Source organism: Corvus moneduloides, chromosome 4 (assembly GCF_009650955.1).
Source record: "Corvus moneduloides isolate bCorMon1 chromosome 4, bCorMon1.pri, whole genome shotgun sequence".
Classification (NCBI taxonomy): domain Eukaryota; kingdom Metazoa; phylum Chordata; class Aves; order Passeriformes; family Corvidae; genus Corvus; species Corvus moneduloides.
The window spans coordinates 30,807,774-30,826,891 of record NC_045479.1 but is presented as its reverse complement, the minus strand read 5'-3'; the positions used below and the strand labels follow the sequence as shown (position 1 = coordinate 30,826,891).

General features: G+C 39.8%; 1 long non-coding RNA gene across 1 annotated transcript in view; it reads right to left on the bottom strand.

Moving 5' to 3' along the window:
* LOC116442753 overlaps nucleotides 1-19,118 on the bottom strand; it is a 128,747-nt gene that overhangs the window by 5,114 nt on the left and 104,515 nt on the right. The window contains exons 6-7 of the long non-coding RNA XR_004239636.1: nucleotides 7,542-7,649; nucleotides 1,460-1,703 (exon numbers count right to left, since the gene is read on the bottom strand). This is a non-coding gene — a long non-coding RNA (uncharacterized LOC116442753). The remainder of the gene's footprint in view (nucleotides 1-1,459; nucleotides 1,704-7,541; nucleotides 7,650-19,118) is intronic.

The window sequence follows — 19,118 nt, the reverse complement described above, 5'->3', positions numbered from 1 at the left end:
TTATTCAGTATTTCTATACTTCAGAGAATGTGACAGAAAGATTATTTACTCATCTAAAACAGTTTTCTCTTCCATCATGGTTCATACAATAATTCAATTTCCATATTTAAATCAAAATAATTTTCTGTCTCTTGTTAACTTCTGTTGACCTCTTCTGTTATGGTCTAAGTTGTTTGTTTGTTCCCAAATTCTAGTACTCCATTTCCCTTGCACTGCTACTCTGTATGCCCAAGGCCAATATTTGGCCATCTTTCAACGAAGGATCTCTTACATCAGAGCCAGTTTCACTGATTATATGTAATTTACAAAACATGAGGGTCATTCAGGCTGTGTCAGGCTGGACTATCACTACATATGAACACTTATTTCTCTGCCTTAAGAAGATAAAAGTTAATGTATTCTAAGCTTGAGAAAGTATGAAAGAAATGCAGATGTGTACAGTAGGTTAAAATTAACTCAGGCATTTACAATGCTCTTCCATCAGCACAAAGTTCTTGATTTAGAAGACCTTGAGGTAGCTGGTTACTTGCTGAATCAGGATCAGAATGCTTATGCAGCAACATTTACTAATTTGGTGGAGCAACATTTCAGGAGAAATATGTCACTAGCTTTTGACACATGTATGAAACTTTTGACAAAATTAATAGGGGAATTCCTATAACAGTGAGGGGCACCATGTTTTCATGGCTGTGGCCCACAGGTTATCAGAAGGCTTTTAAAAACCTTCACACACTGCTCCTCCACCTTCAGTGTTTCCAAAGCAGGACTGTGGAAGGAAAACACAGGGAGTTTACCTGGGGTCAGGCAAGTGTGGATTTAAAAGGTATAGAGCAATTAGCAGCAGTTCATCACTCACTTGCTGAAGCTCTCAAGCTGTCTCCAGACTATCAGGTTTGGTGGAAGGGGGAGCTAGGGAATTAAAAAGCCTCCTCGTCTTCACTGCAGTAAATCCCAAGACCTATTGTGCCAGGGCTGTCCCGTGCAGTCTGAGTCTTCCGGGTGGTTGGCCCCAGCTGATGTCCTCCACAGCCAGGTGGGTGCCAGAAAAGCCTTGCCTAAGGCATCCAGATTGCACTCTGAAGGGAGCAGCTTGGCCTCTCCTGAAGTGCCAGCCAGTGCTTTGCCCAGGCTGATGGGTTTTCATCCCCATGGGAGCTCTACAGCAGCCAGCAGCAATGGCAGGGGGGAGGGAAAGGCTCTCATCCCGTGCAACCCAGGCTTCCTTGCTTGACCAAGAGCTCTCCTCCTGCATGGGGAAGCCCATTGGGCTGACGGACCATGGCAGATTATCCAAGAGCTGGCTTTCAAGGAAAGGTAAATTTAAAGGTAAGTTTCTAAATTAACACATGTATACAGTTTTGTATCTCAGTGTACAGCACTACTCTGCAGGTAAGCAACTTAGTAAAGCAGAAAGAAGAGTGTGAAAGATGTGAGGAAGAAAAGCTTGGTATACACACACCTCATAGCTGCCATCATCAGTGATGAGGTCACAGTGCTGGTCAACATCACCTCAATCAGAAGGAGCAAAGGAAGGCAGAGGAGACTGCATCATGTGCAACTCTGACCCTGGTTTGTTCAACAGGAGTTTGGTTGCAAAGTCCGAGGAAAATTTCTTCCCTAGTAAGGCTGGTCAGGTCACGTCCACTGCTCATCTCAGGATCCAGTGGGGTCTTACATTGATTAGCAGAAGATTTAATTTCATCCTGATTAAGAGAGAGATGAAGGAGCATGCTGAATAATCCTACAGGTATTTATTAACTCTTAGGCAGACATTCCTTTTAATCTACTGTGATGAACAACGTATGCACTCAATTTTGGCTCCCTTGACATTTTTTTTGAAGGGCTGTTCTCCATAAATCTCCCAGACTCTTGTTTTTAATAGCAGCATTGTCCCAAGTACAGACATAAAACAACTTTGTTGCTGTTATTCATTAGAATCTATATTTATTTACTTATAGCATCCAACCATCTTTGTTTTCTTTTGTAAATTTCCTATAAAAATATCCTGTAAATATATTCTTGACTAACTTGATTTTTAGTAATGTAAGTCATAAATATTAAACATTAAAAAAATTAGTTTTGCTAGTATAAAATAACTCTTCGTATTTTAATCCAATGAATATATGCCAATGTAATTAAAATAGGTTGTATTTTCCTACTGTTGGGAATATGACTCAGAAATGAAAAGAGCTGGGAGTCCTGGCGGACAACAAGCTGTCCATGAGCCACCAGCACCCTTGTGGCCAAGAAGGCCAATGAGATCCTGGGGTTCATTAGGAAGAGCATTGCCAGCAGGTCAAGGGAGGTGATCCTGCCCCTCTGCTCAGCCCTGGTGAGGCAGCTGGAGTGCTGTGTCCAGTTCCAGACTCCTCAGGACAAGAGAGAGACATGGAGCTCCTGGAGAGGGTCCTGCAGAGGGACTGGAGTTTCTCTCTCACGAGGTAAGACTGAGGAAGCTGGGCCTGTTCAGCCTCGAGAAGAGACAACTGAGAGGGGACCTCATCATGTTTATCAGTATTGAAGGGAGAGTGTCAAGAAGATGTTTCAAGGCTCTTCTTGGTGGTGCCCAACCACAGGACAAGAGGCAATGGGCAGAAACTGATGCACAGGAAGTTCCACCTGAACATGAGGAAAAACTTCTTTACTGTGCAGGTGACTGAGCACCGGGAACAGATTGTCCAGAGAGGTTGTGAATTCTCCCTCACGGGAGCTATTTAAGAACAATCTTGTGCCATATGCCCTAGGATGACCCTGCTTGAGGGATGTTGGACCAGATGACCCACTGTGGCCCCTTCCAACCTGACCCTTTCTGGGATTCTGTGATTTGCCATTTGTGAATAAATGTTCAAAAGATTAATTCATATCAAATGTCGGTTGACTCCAACAAGCTGAACTCTAACACAGGATGGCATCCACGTGTTTTTATACATTTCCCATTCCTTAGCAGAGCCTCTTGCCATGACAAAATTGCTGAAATATATCTGAGTTAATACACAAGAGGCAACTGCTTACAAGGGTTATAAGGGTATGTGCTAGTTCAAAGGCACACCTTATTAGACATAGAGCCATTGCATTAAAAAGTGAAAGAACCCACAACATACAAAGAAGTTGTGGACAGCTGCAATTGATAGAAGCTACCACCCAAAAGTGGTCTTTCTCATACAACAAACATTAACATTTACATAAATCTGGAGACTTTAAAGATGTTTATCAAAATTCCTCTGGAAGTGGGCTGAGACAAATACAAGATTTGCTGTATTGTATGTGAGTATAATCAGAACAGCTGTATAGAGAATTTTTTTCTAAGAATATACAAAATATAAAGAGAAAAAACACCACAAATAGCATAATATGATTTTGACAGAATTTCATTGAAGTGCCTTTGATTTGTAATGCTTACTTATCATGCTGATTTAACACTTATCATCATGCTGATTTGTAAATTGCAGTAGTTAGACTCAAATTTAGCACCCTTGTACCTGTACTAGAGCCAGGTACACTTACTGCATGTCTTAAAAATACAGTAGGAGTACTTCCAACCTAGTCCATGAGAACTAATGAAAAGTTCCAGGGCATTTGGAAAAACATTCCTAATTTCTTCCATGTGCAGTAATTTCTATAATTTTCCAGTTTTGTTATCAGAAGAAATATAATGCTAAGGAATGCATCCAAGTAATAAATACACACACAATTTATAACACCAGAAAGAGCAATATTCACTGGCTCCATGCAGGATATCTCACTCAAAAAACCATTTGAATTGTTTGGTAAAGTGATTTGTTATTGTTGGAAATTTTTTTCCTCTTCAACTTTTCCCTTTAACAATGGACCATTTTCTTCATTGACTTCTTACTGAACTCCCTCCTAGTTTTGTCACATAAGAATAGCTTGGTCAAATTAAGGATGCCAGGTGATCTGGAGAGTTATGCGTGGAAGGGGAGTAAAACTCATCTCCTCTCTTGAAGTCAGACAGAAAAACACTTATCTGAGTCTCTCAGACCATTTGTTTTTAAACTAGTGTGACAGGAAGGGAAAGAATGTGAGCAAGATTCTTCAGGGAAGCCTCTTCTCAGCTAGGGGGAATAGGATTGATAGCAGCATAGAACATTACTGAGTCACTCACATTGTGCATCCCGTGGCCAGGACCAGCCCAAATACATGTGGGAGCTTGAGGATGACTGTCAACTGAAAAGATCCAAAGCCTTCTCTAGCACAATTTCCCAAGTGCTTCCAAGTTCAGTAAAGCCCTCATTAGGTTCCTCCTCCCTGTTTGCTCCTCCTAAGCTGGCACAGCACACTTGCCAAGACAAGCTGCTGCTGGTTGGAGCACTGATGCAGGGAAGGGTTGGAGCATCTGCCGTGGTTGTGCAAGGCTCTGGGCCATGCCAGCAGCAGCAGGGACCAGAGTGACCCACTGTTCAGCAGGGTCAAGCCTGGGGGCCAGTAGAGCATCCCCAGCCAGTGGCTGCAGCCCGCAGCAGGCTCTGCTTTCTGTGCTATGGGCCTGTTTGGTCACAGTTTTCTTCCCCCTTCATTCTGTTCATTTAATACAGAGGATGACATTTTGGCTGAAAATCAATAGTTTTTAACATTTGTTTCAATGTGGCAAGAATTTCATCCAAACCCTTCATGCCTCACTGAGGACAATAACACAAAGAACACTGTTTTGGAAAGAGAAAGGCATCAAGTTTGCCAGCAGCTTTGTTTATTGTGTTTGGGGGCTTCATGATGTAGTCTCCCATCCACTTATTTTTTTAAATGTTACTTTGGCTTTTGAAAGTCTTGCAATCTAAAATATAATGATTAAAAGTTTGTATGTGATTTCCAAAGCTGGTTTTCATTCCCTAGGGAGTATTAATTCTGGTTTAATTTGTTTTTCATCTTCATTGTGCAACAAAACAGTTTTGTTTTTAAAAGGAGGATCAAACTGATACAGGAATATGTGTACAAGTGCTGGCAGGCATTTCTTGAGGAGAGCTTCAGCTCATGAACTTGGACTTCAAACAAAAAATGTGCACAGCTCACATGAACTTGAATTTGCCCTTTATTTGCGATACCCATAAACATTTATGATGCTTTGTTTTTAATCCCAGTAAGCCTATGTTGTTACTTCGGGTCTTTTAATAGTGTCTATTTATGTTGTGAAATCATGACAACTGTGTTGTCTTCCCGTAAAGCCAAAGGTCAAGGGTCTGCTACAGCAAATACTAACACATGTGAAAAACTTCACTCATATGAATAATCAAATTGATTTTAACAGAGATGTGTTTTTAGGGTCAGGCTCCCAATATTTTGACATACTTCTTGAAATCTTCTGTGGGTAGGAGTCATTGACTTTCATATGGTGATAAAATGCTCTAAACACACAAATAATTCCCCTCCAAAAGATAGGAATATGTTTGGGTTATCAAGTTTTAACAGTTACAGTTCTACTTGCTAGCTTTCTTTTCCTGAATAAAAGTAGTGTTGGAGGAGCACTTAGAAGAGATTAAATAGAATCAGTGTTAATGATTCCTATAAGTTAATCTATTTAACATTCCTCTCCCTTCCCAAGTGAGCCTATTTGTAACCACAAGTTTGGAGATCTCAGTGTATTTTTGTCTTCATTTTCTGGTGAAGAATAATGGAACTGATTACTTTTACAACAGTGGTGTACTGCATTTAGTAATTTATGTTGTGCACAGATCATTGCTATGATGAGCTAGACAAATATGCATATGAAAGCACTCTTTTTAATAAGATGTATAAAAATTTATGCTTTATACAATAAATATTATTCTATTTTTAAGACTATACTTAGCTGTAGTGCCTCTGTAGTGCATATGCTGTAAAAGTAAATAAAAGAGACACACAAAATTCCAAATATAACCTGTAGTTATTCAGGATAAGCAGCTTGCCTTATACAGAGAATTTCCTAGTTGTCTCTTGGGATAATAGAGTGATCCTTGGAAAGCTTTTTGTGAATAAGCTAATAATTTTTCCTGTTGTTTGCACAGATTCCAGCTGTGTTAGAATGCAATTTCTGCAAAAATTTGTCTCAGAAAATTGTGTCAGGAGCAAATTTGTTTTCTGCTTTTTTTGGAATATATTCAGTGGTTTTTCCATGTTGCATTCTGAACCTTGTTCTCCAAATACATATTCTATACCTGTGACTTCTACTGTTAAATCAGGGAGAAGTGTTACATATGTTTATTCTTCCTATAAAGGTGGAAAAAATTTGGAAAAGCTTGAATGTAGATGAAAATCTATGAACATAAGTATCTTTTAAATTTGTAAACATATATGAGCTATTTTCTTCATATCACCATAAGTAATAATGCCACAAAACTAGCAAAGGATCTACAGTCTAGGTGTCATAACCTCCCTGATAGTTAAAGGAACATTTCTTCCATTAACATGGAGTTGTGTGCATGGTCTGTCCAGTGATACACAATGTCATTTAAGACATTCCATCATTCTCTGCTTGAGCACTCTACTGTAATCTCATGAGGTACCCAGGGAAGAAACAATGATAGCCAAGGCATTAAAATGTAATCAAGATATGCAAATTCATATCTGAATGTGATTTGCTTGGAAAGAGAAATTAATCTAGGCATGGTCAAATAAACAGTGTGTAATATGGATAATTAATCACCAAATTAGCAGCTGTAGTCCCATGAGAAAATTATGCAAATTAAAAAGGCCCCCATCTACAGTCACAGTTAGAATACTTAATACCAAACTCTAAACAAAACAAAGCCCCTGGGAGCACCACAAAACAAGCAAATCAAACTTACAGAACCTCTCCGTTAAATTTGGAGGATGACCCACTGAGTGCTTTATTTTTCCTGGTTTACAGAAACTGATTTATTTTCCCACTGACATACCAGGCTCATTGAATAACCTGCAGCTTTGAAGCACCACCAATGTTGCTTTACACAAAACTAAACTTCATTCATACAGTCCAAATCAACAGCTAAAAGAGGTAGGGACTAGAGGGTAAATCCTCACCCCTGGGGCCCAGTCCATGTAAAACAGGGATGGCTACTCCAGAGATATGTTAGGTGTCTTCTGGACATGTAGAAGTTGTCTCCAGCAGCTTCACTTGCTGCTTTGCACTTGTGTTTCAATAATCTCTTTTTGTTTTATCTCTCTCAACACAGTATTTTTTCCCATATGTGTAATATGTACCGAAAAGATTTGTTCTACCTGCTCCGAAAACCTAATCCACACGTTTGCTTTTCACTGGTTAATCCGACAATGACACCAAGAATGCTTCATATGGACTAGGCTGGGGTATGGGACCACCTGGCCCATGCAGCACATGGTCTCCCCTGCGGCTGTGCATTGCACTAAAACCATGGCCCAACCAAGAACACATAAAACATTCTCCAGCTAGGAAACCTGAGTGAACAGAGCTATTCAGCATTTGAAGCACATTTTCCTAAAGATAGTAGCTCAGATAAATTCATCTTAAAGCTGAATCAACCCAAAGTGAAATATGTTGGCTTTTCTGAGTACAAGCTTTAGAAATTTTTAATGAAAAGTTGTAATATACTCACTCTTGTCTTCATTTACGGTGAAAGCAATTGTTCAAATAGGAAACTTGGCAAGGGTCCTGAATTTCCATCTCCTGATGGACTCCATATCACTAGTTCCAAGGGAACAACCTGTTTTGGGAAGGAATTTTGTACAATGCAGGCAAGAAATTCTTCAATGTGTCCAGAGCCAAGAAAAGCAGAGCTTCTCACTTCAAGTTGCTGGGTACCTCTCAACATAAGCACCTATGTGTGGAAGATACCTTTGAAAACACCGCATTGGGATTATATATTTTAAGGCAGCCTTTTCCTATCTGTCACTGAGAATGAGTAGAAGTTGACTTCATAAGAAAGAGGAATTTTCTTCTATTCTGAAATGTCTTTCTCAGTCTTCTGATGCTCTGGACCATGACTGGCTTCTAGTTGCTCTCTCTCTGTCCAGAATAAATTTCACTCCTTTTATTTAATTTAAAGTTTTAATTCCTCCTGATAAAGGATGCTTTTTGGTAAGATTTTCAACAACTTGTTTAAAGAACTAAATAATGCTCATGTTTTAAGGTTCTTAATGCTGCAGAGTACCAATTGCTTTTCATGTAGAACAGCCTATCCTTCTCCCAGGCAATTTGCTGACACACTGCATACAATAGTTTCATGTCATCTTACCAATGCAATGAAGTACATGCTTCTTGCAAACTACAGAGTAAACTTTCTCACTAATGTAGATCTGATCTTCAGACCTGAGCAAATGAGAATCAGGAATGCCAAAGGGGAACCCCCAGACACACTAGAAGAACAGGATTGCAGAAATTGCTGTGTAAATTTTAGTCTTCACTGATGTTTAGCCCCAACCAAGATGTCACTTCTCATCAGTCCACATGACATGAATTTAGCCCACACCAAAGCTTCCAACATTGCCTTGTGTGTTTTGAAAGTGCAGTGCCAATGTATACTCAAGGTTTCCTCATGCTGTGTCAAGCAAAGTATTCTGGAAAATGTTGGGTGTGCTCCTTGTATGCTATGGAGAAATTGCAGAAAGTGAGAACGCAGGGAAAATGAAGTGTGGGACAGCAGCTGGCAAATTTCTTGTGCTTTCATGAGCTTAAAGCTGTGATGTGTTTTTAGATGCTGAACAAGATATAAGACAAACAGAGAAGAAATTATGCAGTCAGCTTCATCCCTGGGAGTTCACTGGGCTGAACCGTGCCTGGGGATTAAAGTACAGATGGCTGATGACTGTGGGCTGGAGGACTATTCAAAAAGGTCTTAAAAGGTCACAATCAACTGCAAATCAGACCCGAGGGACGTGGCAACGTTTAGTAGCCCCATTTGTGAGCAGCTACACTGAAGTGGCAAAAGTTATTTGCTCAGTAGGGTTATCACCACTTGTGTAAGGTACGACGTAAATTCATCTCCCCTGAGATGGAAAATTCAGGCACTGCTGAAGCTGCAGGTTTATGAGGCAATGGAAACCAGTCTAAACTAAATTGTAACACAATTCCTGGCCTGTCCCACTCCCGCTGAGTTTCCTTATACCTGGATGATCTATTGTGTACACAATTGCATGCTGTCCAAGGCTGGCTTTTGAAACCAATTATTTCAGAGAGGGAGTGCCAGGGAGTCCTGAAAGAAGCACTCCCTCAACCATCCATCTAATATGACAGTCCCAGGGCAGTTAATCAAGCAATGCCCTTTCCTCAGTGTTGCTGCAACTGTCACATGTTAACAATTACACTCTTAACTATAAAGGTACATGCTGACTACATGATGGGCCAAATCCTGTTCTGTGTTTTGCCTGGTTTAAATTTGGAGGAACCGTTTTTGTAAGTGAGCCTACCCTGTCACTAGAAAGGGAACCACTAATGTATTGGTTATATAAACACCAGCAACTGATAAAATTTAATTACTACATTTTATATGACTCTTTGTTATAGTTCAGTGAAATATAACTCCAAATGAAAAAATAAACCTGTAATCAGGACACAAGGGAGCAAGCAAAGTAGATTAACTAGTAAGACAATGATATTGACAGAATTTTCTTAAATTATTGTTAGGAAAATAATGCCATCCAGCACATCTGAGCAGTATTTTGAGGGAAAATTACTCTCTCCAAGGAGACATATTAATTAAGATAGAATTGTTAGATAGCAATTAAATTCTTGGATTGACAGTCTTTGTCATAGTGTTATTTTTCTACTAATAGTGTATACAAGTTTAAAAAAGTCAACCAATATTTACTTATGCGAAGAATCCACCGCCTTGTCAAAAGTGCACAAGTAGGAGTTAACTGTTTAGTTATATTTGGTACATCATAAACGCCAGCAGGAATGGCAACACGTCAAGAGGGGCACCTTTTCAAGCGGTGTGATTACTGAGTCTGATTACTGATACACATTGACCATTTTCATTCTTCCAGTACTCACATTTTACAATAATAAAGCATCAATGCATATAGGAAAAGATTGGACCTGATGTCATATCTAGAAACTAGTTTAATGGGAAATTGGATAGTGGAAAAGTGATGATGATTTATTCTTGATAGTAGATGCCTCATTAGTTATGATTTATTTAGATGACCTTCCCAGTCCTATGATATTTTCTCTTGTATTTGCCTCCTCTCTGCCCCCAACTCCCTCCAAAATCTTGTACACTCCAAAAAGAGCAGAGGTAAATACTGCTGATCAGGTGCCTGATCCTGTGGGCCTATAGTTCTATTGGTTAGATCCATTAATTTCCATGGCCCTGCTCATGTATGGAATAAGCATAAAAGAGACCCCATGATCATTATTACAAATCTCTATGTATCCCTCACAGGATGTTATTATCAAGCATCTTGAGGCAAAAAAAAAGAAATTTTGTTATATTTGATTCTTTTTTTTTTTCACTTGACTTACTTGGATTTTCAGATCAGTTGTGAAAGTGATATTTTGTTCCACCTCAAATGCATTGAATAATCTCCCTGGCTCTCATTGAAATTAAGAATGCCATTCTTGAGTCATTATTTAAAATGCATAGCTTTAAATATTATTTGATTTCTTCTGAAGAGGAAATCAGGTAATGATTTGGTGTTTAAACTGAACATCTAAACTAGCAGCCCAGACTAATATCTGGTCTCCATTAAGCAAGAGGAAGACAAACAAGAACAACAAAAATCTAACATCTTTGTTTCAGGAGCAGGGCTAGCAGGCTCACAGGTAAGCAGAGGCAGAAAGGCTCAGCTTCACCCATGAGCCAGGTCTCTCCAGAGATATGAATCCCAGCCCCTGCAAATAAGAGAAGTATCAGCTTCCAATGTCAAACCTCATGGGGTTCTTCACAATCCACTTTTCAAAATAAGTCTAGCTCTCTTGGTGTCTTTCAATATTTTTCCCCATCTACTGGTCTACCCTATTAAGGGAATTAAAGTGAATTGAAGTCAGCAGTGCCCTGGCAGCCAGAAGGGCCAACCTGGGGTATCCTGAAGGCATCAGGCACAGCATCACCAGCCGGGCAAGGGAGGGGATTGTCCTGCTCTGCTCTGCACTGGGGTGGCCTCACCTCAAGTGCTGAGGGCAGGTCTGGGTGCCACAATATAAAACAGACATTAAAATATTAGAGAGTGTCCAAAGGAGGGCAACAAAGATGGTGAAGGGCCTTGAGGGGAAGCCTTGAGGACCAGCTGAGGTCACTTGGTCTGTTCAGCCTGGAGAAGAGGAGACTGAGGGGAGACCTCTTTGCCGTCACAACTTCCTCATGAGGGGAAGAGGAGGGGCAGGCACTGATCTCTTCTCTATGGTGACAGTGACAGGACCTCAGGGAATGACCTGAAGCTGAGTCAGGGGAGGTTTAGGTTGGATATTAGAAGTTTCTTCACCCAGAGGGTGGTTGGGCACTGGAACAGGCTCCCCAGGGAAGTGTTCACTGCACCAAGCCTGACAGAAGAAGTGTTTGGACAATGCTCTCGGGCTCATTGTGTGACTCTCGGGGATTGTTCTGTGCAGGGCCAGAAACTGGACTTTGATGATCCTTGTTGGTCCCTTCCAACTTGGCATATTCTGTGATTCTGTGATTAAAAAATTAAATAGAGCTGATGTTTTCTCAAGTCAATTCTTGCAGATTAAATTTACGCAGCTGGAGCAGGAAGCCAGGACCTCTTTGTCCACTCTTGCCCTTACATATAAGCTTGCAGGGCTATGCTGTCTGTCACACTCATAGTTTCAACAGGTGTGATCTCTCTTCCCCATATCCTAGTCCTATGAGGAGGAGAAATTTTTAGGATAACAGAGAACCAAACTCAGATTTTCCTCTGCCATGGTAAATGATTGAGTCATTATAAGGATCAGTGCACTCCAGTACTATTAGGAAAATGACAACTGCATTTTATATAGGGCCTGATGGCCTTAGAAGGAGGTCTCAGAGCAATCTCAGTCAAATTCCTGAACAGGACTTTGTGTTTGTATTTTTACTTAGGTAGGGTATAAAATGCTGGCTGCTCTCCAACTTTTTGACTGAGTGTCAAAACTTGCATGTCTTTCACGGAAATGTTTTCCTTTTAAAGTTTAGTTTTTAGTGTTTGGCTTTGCAGACAGCTTGTCAGATCTTGCCAAAGCACCCCTTCCAAGAATCTGAAAAAAAACCCCCACCTGTATAAAAGTGATTACCTGATGGTATTTATGTCCTCAAAGCCCTACAGAGAAGGAATTTTTTAATTCAAGGTGTCTGAGAACACAGACTTACCTCTTTTAAGAGTATTTGTGTCTATTTGCCAAAACCTGACTTTCAGAACCTTTTTTTGCTGTGGAACCATTGATGATAGCATCTCTTACTTTCCCTGAGGTACTGGTTCAGCAGGTTTCCCTGTTTATCAGCTGTCCTTTTTTCTCTGTGGTTGCCCCGGGTTGCCGGCTTTATAGCTCAGGATTCACCTTTGTCACCAAAGAAACACCCATGAGCAGCAAAATGGAAGTGCATCTCCCAAGCAGGAGCAGCACTTAAAGCAGAGCTGCATGGATTTTCTTCAGGAGCAGCCGTTTTGCCCATCCCTATCCTCCACAGACTGTCTACCCCAAGGTCTCTTGCTGCAAGCAAAGTGCCACAGCACTCATAGAAGAATTACTTTGCAGGAATAATTCCTCTCTTTCTTGAATAAAGCTAGCCAAGTTATTCTGAGTGCTGCAAAAAAGATCTACTGGTTTCTCTGTATGGATCACTCTGTCCTTTACTTCTTAGCTACTGTTTATTAAATCCTTGTGCACAAACAGTAGTTCCAAACAGAACTCCAATCCTTGCAGTTTTTCCATTGCAATAGAAACATACAAATGTTTAATATCATTTTGCTATTTTGAGATCCAAGGCATTGAAAGTACAATGCATATAGGAAAATGACCATTCCAATGTGCATTTTCTCCAAGGACTTTATGTTAAAGCGAAACATGAACTATCCTTTGGTAATTTAATAAGAAATAGATGTAAATTTTCAAATATTGAAAATAATCATACTGTTCTTTATCACTATAGAAAATGGAAAAGCATAATATATTTATGAAACACAGGAAAATTAAATGTTCAATAGCACTGGTTCTAGCTGCAAAAAATCCATCAGTATAATATGAAACCAGCCATGCCAGACTTGAAAGCCAAATTGGTTTGCTGAGCATGCTGAACATTAACTATTAACACCATTTTTTTTCCTACCTAGAGCCACTTTTCTTGCAAATGGCAAAACCATTAGTGAGCTGCCAAACTGTATTTTCCACTTAATTTCGATGTTGAAGAATCTAGACATGACAAAATTTGGGTTATCAGTAAATATGAGGAAAACAAAAATTCAAGGCTCTCATGCAATTTTTTCTTCCTGCGAAGTCCATAAACTTTTCTAATTTGAATAATTATAAGCTTCACAGGGCTGACAAGGTTCACACAGGTAAATCACTGTGTTATCTGCTGCATCTGTGATCAGTTGAAGCCTTAAAAGCACAGAACTGCACATCAACTTTCTGTCCATTCTCCCTTTCTGTAAACCATTGAGTTGTGTAGTTCTGTGCAAATATAATACTGAAGACAATAGTTGTGGCTGTAAAGAACCAGAGATATCTACCAAAATGAGTTAAAAATTCACAACTCAGAAGATACAGTAAGAGATCTATTTGGCAATTTCCTCTTGCTTGATCTTTATAATAAAAGGCTAATTTTTGAACACATCTTTATTAATTCATCTGCCTCTCTCTCATAACATGGCTGTGTGGATATAATTCAGGATGAGTTTTTGATGGTCAGGAGTCAAAAACAGCCTCAGATTTCCCGGAGCTCAAACTGATTTGATGATTATTTTAATCTTTTGTCTAAAAGAAGTAGCTAAAAAACATGATCTCATTTTAGGTCTTTTTTGAGCTGAATACTAGAAAAAATATAAGGGTAGGAACCTGAGGAATCTGTGCTATACACAAGAAATGTCACATTGAGCAGAAGAATGCACCTGCAAAGCCCAGGGCAGAAATTATGATGTTTGCGTGCATGTTTTCTCAAAACAGGTTAGCAAGCTATTGAAACAGCTCTAAAACTTCCTGGAAAGAGTGGGAGGACTCCCACTGACTTCAGAAGGCTGTAGCTTTCACTTCTATATGGGCATATGCATGTTTGATTCCAACAAAGCAAATCCACAGAGATCAGCACTTGCCCTGCTGAATGTGTGCTGTTTAGCAGAGTGGGCCCAGCAGCAATTTTGTCACACTCTGAATCCCCAGAAAGGGACCTCAGCTCCAGCTCCAGCTGCACACTACATTGAGCAATGGGTAATGGCATGGGACTGGTTCTTTGGCTCTCTCTAAAGGAATTGAAATGGTTGTGACAGGGCTTCCCAGACCCAAGATGTTTGCCAGAAATGTCGACTTATGAATATTAATAGATCTGCTGAGGTCCTGTAATGTTTGTCCAAATGTCTTTTGACAATTCTTATGTATTTTGTTAGATCCTGCAGAAAAACCAGTTGGGTCTGGGAGGCTCAGTTGGGAAAGGGAAAAATTTTACCTAAAAATTCTTTTTCGGAAACATTTCATGTAAAATTATTTCTCGGAAGAAAGATTTGACACTGAACAAGCTGTGGGAAGAAATCCACTATTTCAGGGATTTCTATAGCATCTGGAGGAAGCCAGAAGAACCTACAGAGAGGATCTGTTCCCTCGGGGAGGGTACATAAAGCAAGCAAAACAGATATATTTCCAAATGCACAATTCATTCTCCTGGGCCCCTGGAATATGTCAGCCAACGTTCTTCCAGTTTGTGAAAATATTTGAAGATAGGGTAGTTGTTTTAATTTTAGACCTTATCCAAAGCCCTACAGGTGCTTTCCAGATCTGAAGGGATAATTGTAATGTAAGTCTTGTTGGGGAAGATGAAACAGGAAAGCCTTATAAATATGATTGCCTGACAAAAGATTTTGGGAATATGAAAACTACAGGCAACATCGAAATGAAGGCCACCTTTGAGATACCAAGTCTTAGTTACTGAACAACTGGAAAACAATGGTATGGCCGACTGAAGGTAATCCCCTCTTGATTGAACAATACCCTCTGCTTGCAGGCAGGTCCAAGGGTCAGAGCAGACCCTACTAGCTCAGCAGAAGGGGTCCAAAGAGTAGTTTTTAGAAGTTAAGATGTAACACTCTATGGTAATATAATAATTCTTATAGGCTGTATGTAAATGCTATAGGATTTGTATCTTGTATTAGATTGGTTAGTGACAATTAGAATATTCAGTACAGAAGATGATTTATTGTATTGTAACCAGGACTTCAGCATTCCATTCCATTCCATTCTATTCTCATCACTTCTTCTTCACTCTCTTTGCTCTCACTCTCTCTCTCTCTTACCTGCTTACTCTCTTGCTCTCTTGGGCCTGCTCAGAGCTGCCAGCTGCAGCTCTAAGCAGTGCCCCTATACCCACGCCCTTTGCAATAAACCTTATGTCCCAAGATCTGCTTATAGAGATCTCCCGACTGAACCCCAGAACCTACAAAGTCTTATATTCATCTCAATAGAACTAGATCCAGGCATAGGGCAGGATTTTATTTCTAGGTCCAGATGTTCATTTCTTGGTGTCTAAATCGTGTGGGTTCTTCTCAGGTAACAGGGAATATGATACCTCAGATCAAGCAGTCAGGAGGTCGACTTTCTGTATGGTTTAATTAAAATGAGTCTGTCAAGAACACCAAACGTATTTTCAGCATGCTAGGGAGGATTAACTGTTCTTAAATAGAAAACACAAATGTACTAGGCAGGAACAGCAGAATAAAAAGGAAGGAATAACAGTCAATTTTCTCTCTGCCCAGCATCTCCCATGTGAGGGAAAGTGTTTTTCCCTGCATTCAGTTGGCTGTCAAGCCAACAATTTTTCAGTAGCTTCCTGCACTGCCATAGCCACTACTTTTCTCATCCAAATTCCAAAAGAAATCTTATTTTTACTTTTTTGGGAGGCTTGGCTAGGCGATTCTTCTTTCGCCTGTCTTGCCCTGTACTACAAACAATTCCTCCAACCTTGGCACACTCAGGTGCAGATTACCCTGCTTTTTGGCAGCTATTTGTAAACTGGGACACAGGACAAAGCAAATGGGAGGTCATCTCTTGCCACTGTATGCTGTCCACAGCAGTACATACGGAACAAACGAATATGAGGGATGCCATCAAGAAAAATTCATTGAAATGCTTTTTTACTTCTTTTATTCTTGAGTGTAAAATAATGAGCTATCTGAAAACAGAGGAAAATCTTTTATTTATTATTTCTGCTATTTCACTTTATCATTTATATTATGATACTTGAATACCAGGAATAGGAAGTATCATTGGCTGCTTGATCCATTCTTATACCCTTCTTTATCATCTGCTGGAAGAACACAATACTGGTTTCAGCAGTCATTTTGTCTCATTGGGTCTCACACCCATATTCATAGCCAGCATAGTAACTTCCCACTCTTCTTGTCAATGTATGAACTTTCAAGCAAAAAATGGCCCTTCCCAGGGCATGTTTCTTTGGTAGTAAGATAAAACAATACACTACTTGCTGATTAGAGTCATAGGAAGGACTACTGGATGTCATCTGGTCCAGTCCCTCACCTGGAGAAGGGCCTTGACATTAGACTGTGTTTCTCAGGGTCTTGTCCTTGTAACTTAAAAATATTGTATCACTGTAGGATTTTCCATTTTGCTTTGTTTCCCCATCAGATTGAAGAGATTGTAGAAAAAGTCTCTGGAAACTTATTTAGAGATGTGTTAAGAGCATAAATGGGATGGTCTTGCACTTGTTAGAGGATATAAATGTGTTTCCATATTCCCTTCCTCACACAGTTTCGTCAACAGCCTTCACTCACTATCCCCTTCACTGTCGTCAACATGTGGGACAGGAGTAGGTATAGACATGGAACAAAGAAAATCAGTTTATGATTATTATAGTTTTGTCTTCAAAATCCTCTTCTGTTCTTGCAGCCTCTCTGACTTGGCACATGGGTAGGTTTAAGTGGAAATTTAGTCCTTGTAAATTTTCTTTCAGACAGGCTTACCTGCAATTTATTCCACCTTTCTGTGGATGGCATTTTCTTGTAAGTTTTTTTACCAATGCTAACATTCCTGCCAAAGTCCTCTGTGTTTACATCAACTGTTCCCATTCAAGATTGGCAAGGATGTCATTAACTGTTTCTTATGATTTAAGTCAACTCTGTTTCCTTTTTATCTTTCTGCTGTGCTGGAGTCAGCAGGAATACATGAGGGGTATGTCTTGTGACAATCACCACAAACATACACCATAAACATACATTCCCAGAATGACTTCTGCATCCTGATTTTTTTTTTTTAAAGTTTCTATAGGATCAGAGATCTCCAAAATCCAGCTCAGGTTATGCAAGTGCTAAGACCAGAATGGACATAAAACTGATGTAGTTTAGCACTTTCTTATTTCAAAGCACTGAGAAATTCTAAAGTCTCTGCTTTTGGCACATCAAACATCAGGAATGCTGGGAAAGAGTTGTACCACTTGAGTGGTAGCAGATGGTGATGTTAAGTTTGTAGATCATACTGAGCTAGCAGCGAGCCTGGTGCCAGAAACATAGGGAAAGCAATACAGATCCAACAGAGACAGTTCTGTTATCAGCTCAGCAGGTGAGTCATTGTATGACTGAGAGCAACCCAAAGGATGATTTCATTTATTCCTATCCCAGTTCTTCTGAAACAAGCAAACAAAAACCTTAGGAATGAACATAATTTATAGTAACCCACTGAAGCCAACTGAGTTAATTGCATGCTAAATTTTTAACTATTAGCATGTATATTTTCTTGATCAAAACTATGTTTTCATTTTTGGAAGTGGCAGCTAGTTGTGATATGTTGGATGCTTTTAGAGCATGAATCTCTAGCTAGACCATGATCCAAACGGTTCAGTACCAATTTCCATCTCTTCCTCATATTTGCGAGGGCATTTGCCTTTAGCCTTTGATTACTTCAACTTTCCATCTATACATGCAGTCACAGACCTAGACTTATTAGCTTGCTTTAAGAATACCAAATAAAACATTAGCCTCAGAGCTGTAAGAGTTTTCAGGCACCTGCACGACGTTCCATTACAATCAGCAGGACTTCCATTGGAACAGTTCGAAGGCAGGGCTTTATCCCATGCAAAGATATTCTTGGCAGAGACTTTAATATAGCTAATTTATAGATACTTCTATTGTTCTATAATGATTTTACGAGTAACTAAACAGATATATCAAGGGCTTGTCTTTTTGCTAAGATGAAATTCTGAATTGGTGTTCCAGAATTACTGTTCTCTGTGAGCTCTCTGTGTGAACTAGAGATTAAAGAATTCTCAAAATCCAGTTTTTAGAACATGTACCTTTTAGAATGATTTTGCAATTCACAGAAATGTAGCCTCTAGAAAACATATTGCAAGTCTGTAATTATGGAAACACCCATGGGACTCTTTACTTTGGTGTTCTCAAGCATGAGCATGTGACAGGTGTATACCACAAAAAGACATATATGAAATAAAAACCACACTGAAGGATGTAGATTGGTCTATGGCATCTTCCAGAACCATCATTTGCTCACATCTGCAGGCATTTCCAAAGATGGCACCAGGGATTAAGACAGGAGAATTCCAAGGCAGAAAGACATTTTTGTAGGATAATTTTTTGTAGGGTAATTTACTCAGTGAGAGGGGTTATGAAAAAGTGTTAGTAACTTGGCCATGTTAGCAGCTCAAAGCACCCAGAAGAACATGAAGGTTCTTCAAGAAACCTGAGGTTGAAACCAGAAGCTAAGGATAAATCAGTATATTTTTTCCTATATTACTCAGAACTGCTCTAGTTTTAAAGGTCACAGTCTACCACCACTCATATAACTGTTCTGCTCACTTAACTGGAAGTTGTAAGCTACTAAAGTAACTGAAGAGAAAGTGTTGGAAAAAGGTATGCAGGCATTTGAACCCTGCCTGCATCTGCAGAGCATAAGGGTTTGGTCTTTCAGCTCTGCATTTCAACACTCACATTTGTATATGTCCATATGGAAATCAGCCTCTGCATCAACATGAGTCAGGCACACACAGGCTTATCAGACACTGCTGCAATTCCATCAGAGGTATTCC